The sequence below is a fragment of the Spinacia oleracea genome, chromosome 1 (assembly GCF_020520425.1).
Source record: "Spinacia oleracea cultivar Varoflay chromosome 1, BTI_SOV_V1, whole genome shotgun sequence".
Taxonomy (NCBI): Eukaryota; Viridiplantae; Streptophyta; class Magnoliopsida; order Caryophyllales; family Amaranthaceae; genus Spinacia; species Spinacia oleracea.
Genome location: NC_079487.1, coordinates 47,642,417 through 47,659,351, shown reverse-complemented (window position 1 = coordinate 47,659,351; position 16,935 = coordinate 47,642,417). Strand labels below are relative to the sequence as shown.

Here is a 16,935-nt window from a genome sequence, read left to right as displayed (position 1 = left end):
ATAGATGGGGGGGGGGGTGTTGGTATTCGGTCGTATCAACAAACCCACTTATAGCCTCTTTCCGATTTGCATAATTGGGTAATGCGATAATATAGCCTATAAATATTAATTAAAGTCCTAATATTAAAGAAGTAAGTTGGTTCATTTAACATGTAAACTGATTAATGGTGATCACTTTAATTTAGAAGTAATTAAGAAAAAACCTTTAAACCAAATTTAAAAACTTTCCTTATTAATTGTGATGCATTTAACAAATATTTAATTAGCAAAGAATGATGCAATATGATAATATGATGAAGCAATAATTAAATAAAATACAATCTAAAAAAATGTTAGTGCGTATTAATTACAATAATTAAACGAGGAGTTGAGATTTTATGCATGATTTGCATGTTTATTAGTGTAGCACTGCAAAATAAAACAAAGTTAGAAAGAAACAATTACATTAATTATGCAAATCGTTTATAATTAATCACCTTTGCCTATAAAATAAAATTTAAGTTAATAAATACATGAATTAAATACAAAAGTATATACGTAAATAATAAAATAAAGTCGTGTATTAACATGAATTAAGCCACGAACACGAGCGACAAAGTAGGGGTTCACACCGAGTCCAATGTGGTGCGCTAGAGCCAGCGCACATCGACAGTTTTAGCAAGGCCACGCCAGAAGCCAGTGAGCCCCTCTGGATCAAGCGTACCGTGCTAGTTTTTGGCGCACACAACTTGATCATGCGGGCAACTCTTACTCCCAATTTTTGCTCCTTGCAAAATACACATTTTAGTTGAAGATAAATATAATTAATTGTGCTATTACACGCATAACTTATGCGCTTAAATTAACTAATTGTACTTGCAAAATAATTAAGAAAAGGATTAGCATGAATTGGATTGAGGCGGAAACATTCATCCACGGGACAGGCGAAGACCACCAGCTTCCAGCGCAAAGCGCAAGAAGCCAGAGCCCCGCGCCTGTACCAGGTGCGGTGCGCGGGAATCCAGCTTAATTAGCCCGGCAGAAAGGTTGTGTTGGAATCCAGCTTAGCCCGCCAGACAGGCTGCGCTGGATCCTAATGTTAGGTTATGAACAATCTAATTGACATGCGGAAAAACCTTAATTGCTAGAATCCATGTAAATCACATAATCAATTAGCATAATTTAGTCAACATACAATTAATCATGCATGCCTTCCCTTAGTTGCTAATGAACCGAACAAGAACAAGTTATATGACTCCAAATGTCGTCCCTCCGTAGATAGTCCACAGTACTTTCAGATCTGCCTTAAATTCGACCTACTCGAATCTGAATATAAGGTATAAGGAATTCGGGATCTCACTTTAATGGTGAAAGGCAAAGTATAAAAACTCATGTGTATTCCATGTACATAGAACACATATATAGAGGAAATAGGAAAACCCTAAGATACCAAAACCCTAGATTAGGAATAGGAAGTTTTAGAAAAACTCCCAAAACCTAACCCTAGGACCAACCGGCCAACTTCCTGCGAAAGAAAGCTTGGTGCCCAAGCTGAATGCATAGCCGAACAAGCATTGGCCGCAGCAGCCTTGCGCGCTGGGCCTTATCCCTTGTGCGCTACGCTGGTGTTGGGCCTTGTTGATAGGCTAAAGTCGTATCACCAAATCAAAGATAACCTAAGTTCACTAACCAAGTAGGAAGGGAAGTCAGGATTTAATCCACAGGGAAACATCGTTATTTCCACTAATAAAATAAAGGTCTAGACTATTGGTAACAAGAAAATGGTTTGGTTTGAGTGATTAGACTACGCCGATAATTAAACAGAGAACATCAATAATAAAAGGCCTAGGGTACAATTTCACCAATGAACAATATTTCGGGATGAAGCACAACAATTAAGAATCAATGAAACGATTGATCAGACTAACATGCTCTTTCGAGTCGGTATTAATCATAGAATTAACAACAATAGGCTCTCGCAATTCATTAGAACTAATTCTACCTATTGAAACTAGCCTTAGCATCAAGTTGATCTCACGATTATTAACTCAATACTGCGCAACTATAACAATTAAACATGCGCAAGTTTAATTGCATAGCAATATAATCAATCAATAGAAAATCAATCAATAACTCCAACAATCAACAATAACAATTAATCCCTTCATATTAATTCATGGATCCCCAAACCTTAGAATAAAACTACTCATGACACATAATTGAATAAACAAAGCAATCATATTTAATGAAAACATAATTAAACTAGAATAGGATTGAATGAAAGCTTGAATCTTTAATTGAAAATAACAAAGTGTTTAACAAAAGTCTAGAGAGAATAAAACTAAGTAGAATAAACTAAGTTTCTAGAAAATAAGATGATTACAAATAACTTAGGGCCTAGTATTTATTGTCTTGCCCAAAAAGCTAAATAAAAATGGATCATCAAAGCTAAAAAAAGCGCCCGGGTTGTCGTCGCCTGATCGGGCAAAGGGCCGCCCGATCGGGCGAACAACTCGACAAATAATAGCAACAGCAGGAAAGGCACGTAGGCGCCCGATGGGCACCGGACGACGGGCGCCCGATCGGGCGCGTGCCGAAACATTAATTCTCGCCGGTGGGCGGCTCTTCGCCTTATAGAAGCTGACGAGCCCAGCACCCGATGGGAACTAGGCGAATGGTGCCCGATCGGGCGTGTGTAGATTTGAGTTATGCTCTTTGTATTTTACAGTACTATTGTAAACATATACAATACAGTCTAATAATTATATTCGACTTTATATAATATATGTTTTATAGTACAACCGTAAAAACATATTGTACAATCTAACACTTACATATAATTTTCACTTTTTTGAACATTTTCAAATGTTTCATATACTATATTTACTAACACTAATTGTATTCATTTAGTATTATTTGATTATATCTATTATGTGTGCCAAGCTTCGTAGGAACTTTATTCATTTAGTATTAATTCATTATACCTGCCATAGACACCAAGCCACCAACAGTGACGAGCTTCCGGCATTTCTTATGCCAACGGTCGTCTCAGAGTCGTTGTCTCCCCATTTTAGTCGTAGTTCTACTAATTTATGGGCGAGAAGTTGAGACATGAGATATGAACAAATATAAAACTCAGTAACGTATTTTGGAGATTAACAATAAATATCACGATTTAGTAAAGTACGTAACTCGTATTGAGACGAAGCGCTCGGATTACTTCAAGAATAATATGTCGTTATAAATGGTATTATGGTTGTATATTTGATTTCATTTATCAAATTCGCTTTATTGTATTTGCTGTATCATAATATTATCAAAAAAAATTCCTAGAGCACAAAAGGAAATAAATAATAAATAATAAAATGAAAATAATAATAATAATAATAATAATAATAATAAAAATAAAAATAAAAATAATAACAATAATAATAACAATAATAATAATAATAATAATAATAATAATAATAATAATAATAATAATAATAATAATAATAATAATAATAATAATAATAATAATATATTTGATGTTGTTGTGTTGCTGAAGCGGGTTCAGAATTTTTATAAGACAAGACTCAAGACATTGGGGCTCGTATTGTTTCTCATATCTTCACCGGGATAGGTTTTGCTATAGTTAGAGGGGTGGGGGCCCATATTGTATCTCGGCTTCCCACTAATTTTTTGTAATTTGATTGACTTTGTTAGAATTTGATTTATAATAATAATAATAATAATAATAATAATAATAATAATAATAATAATAATAATAATAATAATTCTCATTCACTCGCCCGGATTTGGCTTATACTATTCATATTTTGGCACAATTTATGCAAGACCCTCGTCGGCACTATTATTGGTGACACTTTAGTAGTGGGGAAGGTTCTGCAGTTGATTATGGAGGACGGTCCTTGTCTCGGGTTACATCTTAACGTGGAGAAGACTGAGGTTTTCTGGCCTACAGAAGACCCTCGCAGCAGGCTTGTGGGAATCTTTCCCCTTGATATTGCTCGTCCTTTGCATGGTGTTAAGTTGCTTGGTGGTCCCGCTAGTTCCAATCCAATTTTAGTGGTGAGCTTATGATGCAGAGGGTGACCAAGAACATTGGGCTTATGGATAAGGTTGCTCAACTTGATGATCCTGTAACACCCTAATAATTCCTTGATTTTTATAAAACATTTTCCAACTTAAAACACAGGAATTAGCAAGATATTACCGCCACCGTGATAACGGCTAAGGCTATTTACCAGAATTACGCAGCGGAATTTAACTAACTTTTAAACATATTAAATAGTTAATGGTCATTAAAACAACTTGGAACACCTTAAGGCCCAAAACCAAAGTATTTAATATTTCAAAATCCATTAACTATAAATAGTAGCAATAGTAGTAGTCATGACTATAAATAGAGTTTATAAAGTACGGAAGATTAAACTCTCAACACGAATCCCATGATAACTTCTCCCGCAAGTTATCTCTACCAACCCGCTTTATTAAAAATCTACTCCCCAACAACGCAAGTGCAATGATGGATCATCATAGGGTCATTAAGGCAAATGCCATGACCAAAAGACATGAAGCACGAAGTTAGCGAAAGCTGAGTACGAACAAGCTAAAATAACATTCTATCCTAACATGCTTCACTCAACGAATTAATAATCCACATGAAAAAGCCATTAAATAAACAAGTAAACATGGAGACAAGACTCGACACTTGACATGACTCTTGACTCACAGTTTAATAAGAAGTAACTTTGAACGGGTAAAATAAATTATCCTCAAAGGGAAATAAAAGGGTGATGGGAGCCAACCATACACCAAATAATAATAAGTCGGGCTACTACCGACAGCCGGGCCATACCGACGGAATTCCAATGCACAACGGTATAAAAAGAAGAATGAAACAACGTCTTGTATCATTCAAGGAGTACAAATTTTTCGGCAAGACTCCCCCCATTGTTCATACTCAAGGTATATACGTTCCAAGAGTTTTGAAGCTCTTTCGGGTTACACTTTACGTTAATTAGTATGTTATGTTCAAGGCGACTCAAGACTCTACCCAAGACATAACAATTAAACAATTAAACAATTAAACAACTCAACAATGACACTTCATTTTTAATCCTTTAGGACTTGTGATCAAACATAGACTCAAGTGAAATTACTCCCATTGTTCCTTCTCAAAAACACTGTTTGAGATAACCCGACATTGCCTATTAACAAGCGGGGTGTGCCCTTAGCACGAATTGTCCTTAATTCAATTCACATAGACTCTCTAACATATTCTACCCCTTAATAGAATATATATTTTTCTCCGGCAATATTCAATAGGCTCAACATATGCTAGACATCCCGTACTATAGCATAATAATAGTAATAACTTGCATGCGCAATACTCATACATGCAAACCAACTTGAACAACATGCTTGACATAATTCAACGATTATAAAAGTCCATAACATGATAGTTCAACATAATCTATAAAGCATAATTCAATTCATAACATGCTCGTTCACATAGATTCAATAATAATAATCACATGCTTGTCTACATATCAAACATGAATTCTCAACATATAAATTCACATGATTCGCGTTCAATACACTTCACAAAGTCCTTAAGGGATGGGTGGTCACCCTAGTCTTGTACTTACCTGGAATACCCAAGTACGGGGGCCAATGTGCGAATCAAGACTCACTAGAAATCAACTCCTATAAACACAAAGGAGAAACTAAATTATTATCCATGTTTACTAAATTTCCAGCAACTATTTAAGATTCTAAAACCCTTAGTTTAATTAGAAATCAATCGTTAATCGTTAATTTAATAGTCTCAAACAGTCAACTCAAGTCCTAGCATAAAAACATTGACTTTTTAGCTTTAAAACCATTAAAAACAAACTTTTTAAAGCTTAAAAACAATCTGAAAATTTAAGTTGATTCCCATAATTTAAATTGTCATTATACTATGTGAATCAATCGCTTAATCAATTGGAATTAAAATCCTAGCAATAGGTTATCCTAAAAACCATGTTTTGACCTCAAAAATTGACACTTTATTAACTCATAAAATCTGAAAATAATAATTTCAATCATCAAAATCAATCTCTTTAATTTAAATAAGACAATAAACCAATACGGTGTTCATACCGTTCTAATCAATTTAAATAACCCAAATTATTAAATAATCATAATAATTAAAACAATTTAAAACTGAAATTAAAGTTTAAAAAGTATACAATTGATTATCACCAATCAACAACACACACACACACAACAATTGATGGCGTCGAGCAACAACAACAACAACAACACCACGCACGGCACCACACGCGAGCAGCGCGGGCAGCGCGCAACGAGGCAGCGACGAGAGGGAGGGGCGCTGGGCGTTGGGGCACGCAACACAGCACAGCAGCAGCGAGGGCGCTGCGGGTTGCGGGGCGGGACGAGGCAAGGAGTGCGCTGGGCGCTGGGCACTCGACACGGCACAACAGCGAGCACAAGGCTCAGCAGTGCTGCGAAGGCGAGGCTAGGCGAGGGGCTTGGGCACGAGTGCCTTGGGCTGCAAGAAAGGCTGGTCCGACGAGAGGAGGGGAGAGGGGGCCGTACGGAGAGAGAAAAAGAGGAGAGAGAGGGAGTGCTGAAAATTTTGTGAGGGTTTAATGAGAGGGTCTATTTATAGTTTTTCTCTCCCACATGGCCTAGGTTTTGGTAGTTTGAGTTGGGCTTATTTTCGGGCTCAATTGAATTTAATCCTTGCAAGCTTTGTTGGGTTTGATCATGGGAAATTAACTGGGCTTTAATTAAATTAAATTCGTTTTCAAAATACGACCCAACAAATCCCGATTAAATAAATTCGTTGAATCTATTTAATAAAAATATGGTTTTCGTAATTAATTAATAATTAAAAAAATGCATTTAATTCTCATTAAATGGAATTAAATTTATAAAAATACTTTGTAAATAAAATGAAATACTTTATAAATATAATAAAACATATTTATAATTATAGAAAAATACGAGGTATTACAGATCCTCAGTGTGAGTTATTGTTACTTAGGGCATGTGCCCGAGTTTCTAAACTCTACTTTGCTTTGCGTACTTGTCCTCCTGGTATTTTTGAGGCGGCTCAGCACACTTTCGATGCGGCTCTTCGTTCTTCCTTGGAGCGTATTGTTACTACTTCGGGGCCTGGCTTTGGCGACTGGCAGTGGCGACTTTTCACCATACCTTTTTCTTTTGGCAGGCCGCATGTGATGTTCGTCACTATTCTTTTCTTGCTTCTCGATTACAGTGTTTTGGTTTGCAGACAAAGCTTCTACGGCATGTTGATATTGTTGGTCCTGGTCGAGCATTCGAGGATGCGTTGAGTCTATTTAATAGAACGGTGGAGAATGACATTCTAAGTAACCCTAGTGAGGTCGTTGTCCCTAAACTCATAAAAAATTGTCCCTAAACGTATATATTTCACAATGGTTACCGCATCTGCAGAATCCACCTTCTCTTGATCTCCTCGACAGTCGGCGTTGTGGAAATCGCAGCAGGGAGATCATACCTCTTCTTGGCTTCGTGCGGTCCCCATATCAGGTTTGGGACAGACCATGAACGCTAAGTCTTACCGATGTGTGATGTGTTACCGATTGGGGGTTCCTTTGTTCTCTGTTACGGCGCCATGTTCTGCTTGCTCCAGGGTCTTTGCGGAAAACATCTTTGGTGATCATGCGGTGTCATGTGCTGGCATCGTGGGTATTAAACATCGGAATAATGTGGTTTGAGATACCCTGGTTGATGTTTGTTATCGGTTTGGGATTTCGGCGCGGAGAGAGGTTGATATTGGTCTATCTGGAGGGAACGATGGAGCTCTCCGACCAGCAGACGTGTTGCTCTACTCTTGGGATCGGTGTTGTGATGTGTGTGTTGACTTGACGGGATCTTCTCCTTTGATACAATCTGGGTTGTCTCGTTTTGTCCCAGGCCGGGTTGTGACTGATGCGGCTATTCGGAAGCGGGTAAAGTACGAAGCACGTTGCAGGGAAATTGGTTATGGCTTTCTTCCGTTCTCTTTCTCTTCTTTGGGGGAGCTGGATAAGGATGTTGTTGCGTTGCTGAAGCGGGTTCATAAGTTTTTAGGACTCATGACATTGGGGCTCGTGCTGCTCATATTTTCACCAGGATAGGTTTTGCTATAGCCATAGGAGTGGGGGACCTAGATTGTATCTTGGCTTCCCACTAATTATTTGTAAAATATTTGACTTTGTTAGCATTTTATTCACAATAATAATAATAATAATAATAATAATAATAATAATAAATAATAATAAAGTGGTTGATATTGGGTTATGTGGGGGAAATGAAAAACCTCTCCGTCCAGCAGACATGTTACTGTACTCCTGGAGGGGCTTTACAGGTGTGTGTGGACTTGATCGGGTCATCGTCTCTGACGCAATCGAGGATGTCTGAATTTGTACCTGGTCGTGTTGTGATAGATGCGGCTTAGTATCAAGCTAAGTGTACGGCAAATGGATACAGTTTCTTACCTTTCTCATTTTCTTCATTGGGGGAATTAGAGACTGGTGCTATTGTGTTTCTTAAGGCTTAAGATATTGGGGCGCGAGGTGCTGCACATATTTTCACTAGGAGTAGTTTCGTTATTACTAAAGGAGTGGGGCCCAGATAGTATCTCGACTTTCCACTAACTTTTTGTAGTGTTTCTAGTTTGTTCATAACAATAATAATAATAATAATAATAATAATAATAATAATAATAATAATAAAAATAATAATAATAATAATAATAATAATAATAATTCGAAACACCCTTCGTTTCCAGCTCCGTCCTTGCCTGACATTCATGTTGATGACCATCATCTCATGGCCACTTCTGCTGTTGTTTTGAACCGGATTAGGAGTTTTCCACGTGGCACATCTTGTGGGAGGGACGGTTTACGAGCTCAGCACCTTATGGATTGCTTGAGTGGTGCTGCTGTGGCTGTTTCTGATGAGTTAGTTGACTCCATTTCTGGGGTGGTTAATCTCTTTTTGGCTGGGAAATTCCCTATGAGTTTGGGTGAGTGTGTTGCTAGTGCTCCCCTCACCCCTCTTGTCAAGCCCGGTGGTGGTATTCGTCCTATTGCTGTGGGTACTGTTTGGCGACGTCTGATTTCGAAGGTTGGTGCTGTTATGGTTGGTCCGTCTTTGGGGAGTAATATTAATGGTCTTCAATTTGGTGTCGGGGTATCTGCGGGTAGCGAGGCAATTCTTCATGCTGTGAACAGGTTGATTGAGGATCGGGGTTCTAATGTAGGTCTTTCAATGTTGTTGGTGGATTTTCAAAATGCCTTCAACTTAGTTTATCGAGCGGCCATGTTGCGTGAAGTTCGTCTTCATTGTCCGGGAATTTCGCGATGGGTTGAATTCTGTTACTCTACTCCAGCCAGATTGTATTATGGGGAGCATACGTTATGGTCGTCTCATAATAATAATAATAATAATAATAATAATAATAATAATAATAATAATAATAATAATAATAATAATAATAATAATAATAATATAATAATAATAATAATAATAATAATAATATAATAATAATAATAATAATAATAATAATAATAATAATAATAATAATAATAATAATAATAATAATAATAATAATAATAATAATAATAATAATAATAATAATAATAATAATAATAATATAATAATAATAATAATAATAATAATAATAATAATAATAATAATAATAATAATAATAATAATAATAATAATAATAATAATAATAATATAATAATAATAATAATAATAATAATAATAATAATAATAATAATAATAATAATAATAATAATAATAATAATAATAATAATAATAATAATAATAATAATAATAATAATATAATAATAATAATAATAATAATAATAATAATAATAATAATAATAATAATAATAATAATAATAATAATAATAATAATAATAATAATATAATAATAATAATAATAATAATAATAATAATAATAATAATAATAATAATAATAATAATAATAATAATAATAATAATAATAATAATAATAATAATAATAATAATAATAATAATAATAATAATAATAATAATAATAATAATAATAATAATAATAATAATAATAATAATAATAATAATAATAATAATGGCTATTCGAAAACGGGTCAAGTACGAAGCACGTTGCAGGGCCATTGGTTATGGCTTTCTTCCGTTCTCTTTCTCTTCTTTGGGGGAGCTGGATAAGGATACTGTTGCGTTGCTGAAGCGGATTCAGAAGTTTTCTAGGATACAGGACTTTGAGGCTCGTGATGCTGCTCATATTTTCACTAGGATAGGCTTTGCTATAGCCAGGGGAGTGGGGGCCAGATTGTATCTCGGCTTCACACTAACTATTTGTAAAATTTTTGACTTTATTAGCATTTGATAATAATAATAATAATTATTATAATAATAATAAATAATAATAGTTTTTCTTTTAGTTAAATGAAGCGACCAACACTATATTATAACTAATATAAGTACTTCCATTATATTGTAAGCAACATTATGCAGTAGTTATGTAGTCGTGTCAAAGATATATACAATCAAATTTTTTTTTATCAATTGATGTACTTATTATCAAAGATATTAGTGGTCAAAGATGCATTGACAATTATGTATGATCCTATTTTAAAATGATCCACACCCATTCCTCCAAAATATATTCAAACTCAGACTCGGATATAATTTTCTCTTCCTTGACAACACAAAACAACCACCTCTCACACTGTCTTTGGACATCCCTAAACTTCTTGTCTGTGTATAACTTTTGGAACACTCTCTCAATGTTGAATCCAGTTATAGTTTTACGAATATATTTCACACTATTCGCATCCGCTTGTTTCTCATCACTACGCCTTTTAATCATATCCGCAAAGTATTTTTCTGGAAACTCAAACAATTTTGTACTCCTCTCCAAAATCCATCAATGAAAGAGTTTGACTTTACCCTCTGTGTGGTTTTCATACTACCCAAAAATAGTTTTATATAATATGGAAGAACGCATGTCTCTCTTTCTCCTTGTACAAATTTGTTAGCCACCCATTGCTAGCATGACCTGCAACCTACTGCACCACTTACCCTCAAACTCGTCCACATATAAACTCTGTAAACCACTACTTTCATAACAATTTGCAACTCTTTATACCTAATTATGTAAACAGACTACCATTTGTTACTTATCTTAAGTAGAATTCATTTCAAAGAAATATAGTACATTCTAACACTATATTCGATTTTATATTTATAGTACATTCGTAGAAAATACACATTCAAGTCTAACATACAATTGTATTGGATTTTATATATTTTCTATTTTATAGTACAATCAGAAACATATACAATACAATCTAACAATTTTATTCGATTTTATCATTGATTAATACATAATTAAACTGTACAAACATTAATTCATGAAGAAATGTACCTCCATGGTTGAATGCTTGCAAAATACACAACGTAACGGCTAGAGATTCTTCAATACATGCGGGAGACCCTACGAACTATTGCTACACTACTGCTAGGCTACCAAGCCTAGGACTACACTAAGTGCTAGTTGATGATGTCCTTCTAATTCATATGTATCTGCACTGTTGAAACTGCTACTTGAGGTGGTGATGATCTCCTCGCTATTTTATTTTTAGGTTGAGAACCATCCCATTCAACTTTATGCTTTCCAGGTTCCCACACCTTGCTTGTGGCTGCCTTAGTAGTTTTAACCACCCAGACCCTCTTCCTATGTTAACACACTGGTCTTCCGTAGGCCCCATACCTTTCCATAAAATTGGGTTACTTCTATTATATAATTTTCTCTACTTATATTTCTGTTTCTCGTCTTTCTGTTATCTGGTTAGGTTTCATTCATAAATCTTCTTTTTTTATTTGCTATAAAAGTGTATATATGACTTATCTTCCAACATTGTGAACTCAATTACTTATGAACCTTAGACTATAGTCAGACTTTGAATTGTTGTTGTTTGTTCTTGATTAAGATATACATTTTGGCTTGCAAATGTAATTAGCTTGAAGTTGTATGAATTCAGATATTTCAGTTCCGAAATATCAAATTAATAATTAGCTAATTCTTCACTTGCATCCTTATTTTGATTAATAATTAGTCATGCGTGATTACCTCAGTTGTTTTCGTGGTTGCTTATACTGTATCCGTTTCAGATGGAGTACTACTTTAGTTTAAAAGATTCAGAACCAGCCAAAGAGAGACTTAGTAATGCTGTTAACTACACAGTTGGCACTTTTTTCTGACTTATTCTAATTTTTAATGGAGCAGTTAAGCATACTGTCAAGAGCGTGGAATTTTACATAACAAGAGCCTTTGTTCCAACAGCTGGTTTTGCATCTCTGCTTCTCTGCATCATCACGTTCTTTAGGAAGAAAAAAGAAAAGGTTCCAGGTAAATAAACCGTTCATCCAAGAATACATTTTCAGGTGTTACTTTTTATTGTCTTTAAGATGAAATTTTATGCAACATTTGTCAGCTTTATGCAACATTTGTCAGCTTAATGGTGGTGGTGAGATAGATAATTACCTGTACCAGGTTTTATGAAGTTCCAAAATTTGGAATCTAATGTTTACAATATGCCTACTGTCGTGCAACTTTGCATAAGCAGAACCGAGGTTCCGTATTTAAAAGTTCACAACTATCTACTTTAGGAGTCTTGTGTTGTTTTTATGTTGTCTAGCAAAGTATGAAGTCTTTCTTATGTGTACCATATAAAAGCCAAGTCTCCAAGTGTTGCATCTGTTTTTCTCACAATTAGGTTGAGCTTGAGTTCTTTCAATCAAGCTGGGTATTTCCTCAATATACAAGTAATGTTCCCTTTTTTTGTTACAGCAAATAGTCTGCTTGCTTGAGCTTGAGACAGTTCCTTCAGTCAAGCTGGGTTGAGCTAGAGCTCTGTGTGTGAATTCATTTATAATGATTGTCTTAGAATAATCTGCTTTCTTAGTAATTATTTATGTGCTAGCCTTCAAAGCCATGGAATTTTGAATGATCCCTAGAAAACTAATGCACGCGGCGGTGTATTTTTTCATTTTCTTTTATTTTAAATACATTTTTGTATATACTAGTAGTAATCAAATTCAAGGTAATTATTTTTTCATTTCAATTCTTTTAGTAATTTTTAATATACTAGTAGTAATTCGAGGATCCTTGTTTCTGGTTTCTTGTAACAGCCATGGACTATCTTGCCCTGCTGCTGACTTTGAAGAAGATTCTTTTTCTGCTACTGTAAAGGATTTCCTTTCTGAGAAGGGGATTTTCGTCATTAATGTGGTCTTAAGATATCCATCCATAAAGAAAGTGGTTGTATCAAGGATGAGAACGGTAAGAAAATTACCTGGGAATTTGGTATATTTTCAGTAGAAGCTGTGTGCGAACTGCGAATCAATATTTAGTCTGCCAGCATGGATTATTTGCTTGTTTGACATGTTTACTGTTTCAAATTTCGGTAGTGTTTGGCCAAGCTTGAAACTTAAATTTGGCAAACAAAGTGTTTCATAGGAGTAGACTGAAAACACAAATTCATGCATGACAATTTGTTTGTATATTTTCTTCAAAGGTGTACCAATACTGCACATTGCTGCACTAGCTTCTCGTCGCTCCCTGGGGTTTGCACTTAGATAAATGAGAAGGTTCAAGCTTGGGGGGAAGCCATCAAGCAAACACCTTTCAGTTTTAGTGTTCAAGCAAGCTCAAGTACACCTCACATGTTATATGGCAGAAAACCTCACCGAGCCAGCTACTAATTTCGGGTAATTAATAATGATTTTGTGGCATTCAAAAGTTGACTAGTTCAGCCACATCTTACTTTTTCTTTCATGCTTGTTGCATCCTTCACATGCTCACCCACCTGCCTTACAACATTTATTAGCCACTATAGTTCACATGCTTTCTCTCTTTTACTCGCATTCACACATTGAGGGCAACGTGTATCGGTGTATGCTGCTTATTCTTTTATCAGTTAATGCAGTAGCTAAAGTCAATTCAATAATGAAGTTCTATGTTGGTGTATATATTGTTATAGTCAATATCTATTCATCATGGCCTTGGCTGAGCTCATTTATATTTGCTACTTTGCCTGATGCGATATGATTCTGCCTGCTGCTATTCTACTATACCTGCTGTGATTCTGATATGCTTCTTCCATACTTTTGACTTGATCTTCTGTTTTTTATCGCTTTTGTTCTACTTCTTTTATGATCCTGTGTTTTTGTTCTGATATGCTTATGTTTTTTGTTCACAATATGTTTTATTTTTGTTAAGTTGGCGATTGTTTTGTTTTAGTTCACAATATGTCAAAATATGTTAGATTTAAACATCGGTTGATTCCTTTAGCACTTGATTAACAACCCCCCGTTTGATTTCTTTAGCACATGTGCGTAGGTATTTAGGTTCGATATTTAGGTTCATTATTTCAAAGTTAGGAGCGAAATAACATATTTTAGACAAGATATGACCTATATTAATCGAATCAGCCCTAAATGTGCAAACTAGGTGGATTTAAGTTTATTAGTTGAAAGTTGGGAGCGAAATAAGCCATTTTAGTCAAAATATGACCTATAATGAACAAACTAGTCTTAAATGTGCACAACTTGACCAAAGTAGGTAAGAATTACTCTTAGAAACATTAAATAAGTCTAATGAATAAAGGGTTTAACATACTTATTTCGGTTCATTAGTTGAACGTTGGAAGCGAAATAAGCCATTTTAGTCAAAATCTGGCCTATAATGATCAAACGAGTCTTAAATGTGCATAACTTGACCATATTGGGTGATAATGAGTCTTTGAAACATAAAACTGAGTGTTTTAAAGACGGAAAGGCTTTAAAAATACTTATTTAAGTTCATTAGTTAAGTGTTGGGACTGAAATAAGCCATTTTAGACAAAATTTGACCTATAACGATCATACGAGTCTTATATGTGCATAACTTGGCCAAAGTGGGTGATAATGAGTATTTGAAACATAAAGCTAAGTGTATTAAACATGTAAAGGGTTTAAAAATACTTATTTAAGTTCATTAGTTAAAAATTGAGAGCGAAACAAGTATTTTAGTCAAAATGTGACCTATGAGAATCAAACTAGTTTTAAATTTGCATAACTTGAATAAAATGGGTGATAATTAATCTTTTAAACATAAAACTAAGTGTATCAAACATGAAAAAGCTTTAAAATACTTATTTAAGTTCATTCGTTGAAAGTTGGGATCGAAATAAGCCATTTTAGTCAAAATGTAACCTCTAATGATCAAACGAGCATTAAATGTACATAACTTCACCAAAGTAGGTGAGAATGAGTCTTTGAAACATTAAAATAAGTAAATTAAACATTTAAAGGGTTTAAAATACTCATTTAGGTTCATTAATTGTAAGTTGGGACCGAAATAAGCCATTTTAGTAAAAATGTGACCTATAATGATCAAACGAGTCTCATATGTGCATAACTTGACCAAAGTGGGTGATAATGAGTCTTTGAAACATAAAGGGAAGTGTATTAAACATTTAAAGAGTTTAAAATACTCATTTAGGTTCATTAGTTGAATGTTGGGACTGAAATAAGCCATTTTAGTCAAAGTTTGATCTATAATAATCAAACGAGTCTTAAATGTGCATAACTTGACCATAATGGGTGATGATGAGTCTTTGAAATATAAAACTAAGTGTGTTAAACATGGAAAGACTTTAAAATACTCATTTAAGTTCGTTAGTTGAAAGGTGGGACCGAAATTAGCCATTTTAGTCAAAATGTGACCGATAATGAACTAACGAGGCTTAAATGTGCATAACTTCACCAAAAGGGTGAGAATGAGTCTTTGGAACATAAAAAAAAGTGTATCAAACATGGAAATACTTTAAAATACTCATATAAGTTCATTAGATGAAAGTTGGGACCGAAATAAGCCATTTTAGTCAAAATGTGACCGATAATGATCAAATGAGTCTTAAATGTGCATAATTTCACCAAAATGGGTGAGAATAAGTATTTGAAACATAAAACTAAGTGTATCAAACATGGAAAGACTTTAAAATACTCATTGAAGTTCATTAGTTGAAAGTTGGGACCGAAATTAGTCATTTTAGTCAAAATGTGACCGATAATGAACTAACTAGGCTTAAATGTGCATAACTTCACCAAAATGGGTGAGAATAAGTCTTTGAAACATAAAATAAGTTTATTAAACATGGAAAGACTTTAAAATACTCATTTAAGTTCATTAGTTGAAAGTTGGGACCGAAATTAGCCATTTTAGTCAAAATGTGACCGATAATGAACTAACGAGACTTTAATGTGTATAACTTCACCAAAATGAGTGAGAATTAGTCTTTGAAACATAAAACTAAGTGTATTAAACATGGAAGGACTTTAAAATACTCATTAAAGTTCACTAGATGAAAGTTGGTACCGAAATTAACCAATTTTATTATTATACGGTTCATTATTTCTTTGTTATGAACAAATTAAGTCTTAATTTATTGTACAATTCAATATTTATAATATAACTAAAGTGTATATATATTTTTTGATGGTCGATCTTTTTAAGGTATTCAATAATCCAAGGGAGCGGCCTTTCACCTTTGAGGAGATAGATGAAGTTCGAGAAATGTTGGCAAACTTCATTACCAGTGATTGTCTTTGATATTTTCTTGTACTGAATCTTAAATTATGGATGCTAGTTTTTCATATGATTGTAATGCAATCGACTTTTATATTTACAATTATATACTATTTAATTTTATTATCTATATAATAGGATACTTTTTATGTGACGTATGGAGGTTAATCAGTGGCGTGGTCCAATTGTAATATGTAGCAGGAAAATCGGTTATATAACAAATCTAGATCAAGTGCGGCTCATTTATGAAGGAAATAATGCCCTTGGTCCAA

General features: G+C 34.3%; 1 long non-coding RNA gene across 4 annotated transcripts; it reads left to right on the top strand.

Annotated features, from left to right (window-relative positions):
* Nucleotides 1-11,752: 11,752 nt before the first annotated feature.
* LOC130467300 (uncharacterized) lies at nucleotides 11,753-16,935 on the top strand. Of its 4 annotated transcripts, XR_008927349.1 has the most exons (5): nucleotides 11,753-11,880; nucleotides 12,320-12,442; nucleotides 13,225-13,375; nucleotides 13,611-13,803; nucleotides 16,592-16,935. It is a non-coding gene; the product is annotated as an uncharacterized lncRNA (long non-coding RNA). The 4 variants fall into 4 exon arrangements; XR_008927348.1 differs by lacking the exon at nucleotides 11,753-11,880 and having other exon boundaries at nucleotides 12,305-12,442; XR_008927351.1 differs by lacking the exons at nucleotides 11,753-11,880; nucleotides 12,320-12,442 and adding an exon at nucleotides 12,714-12,858.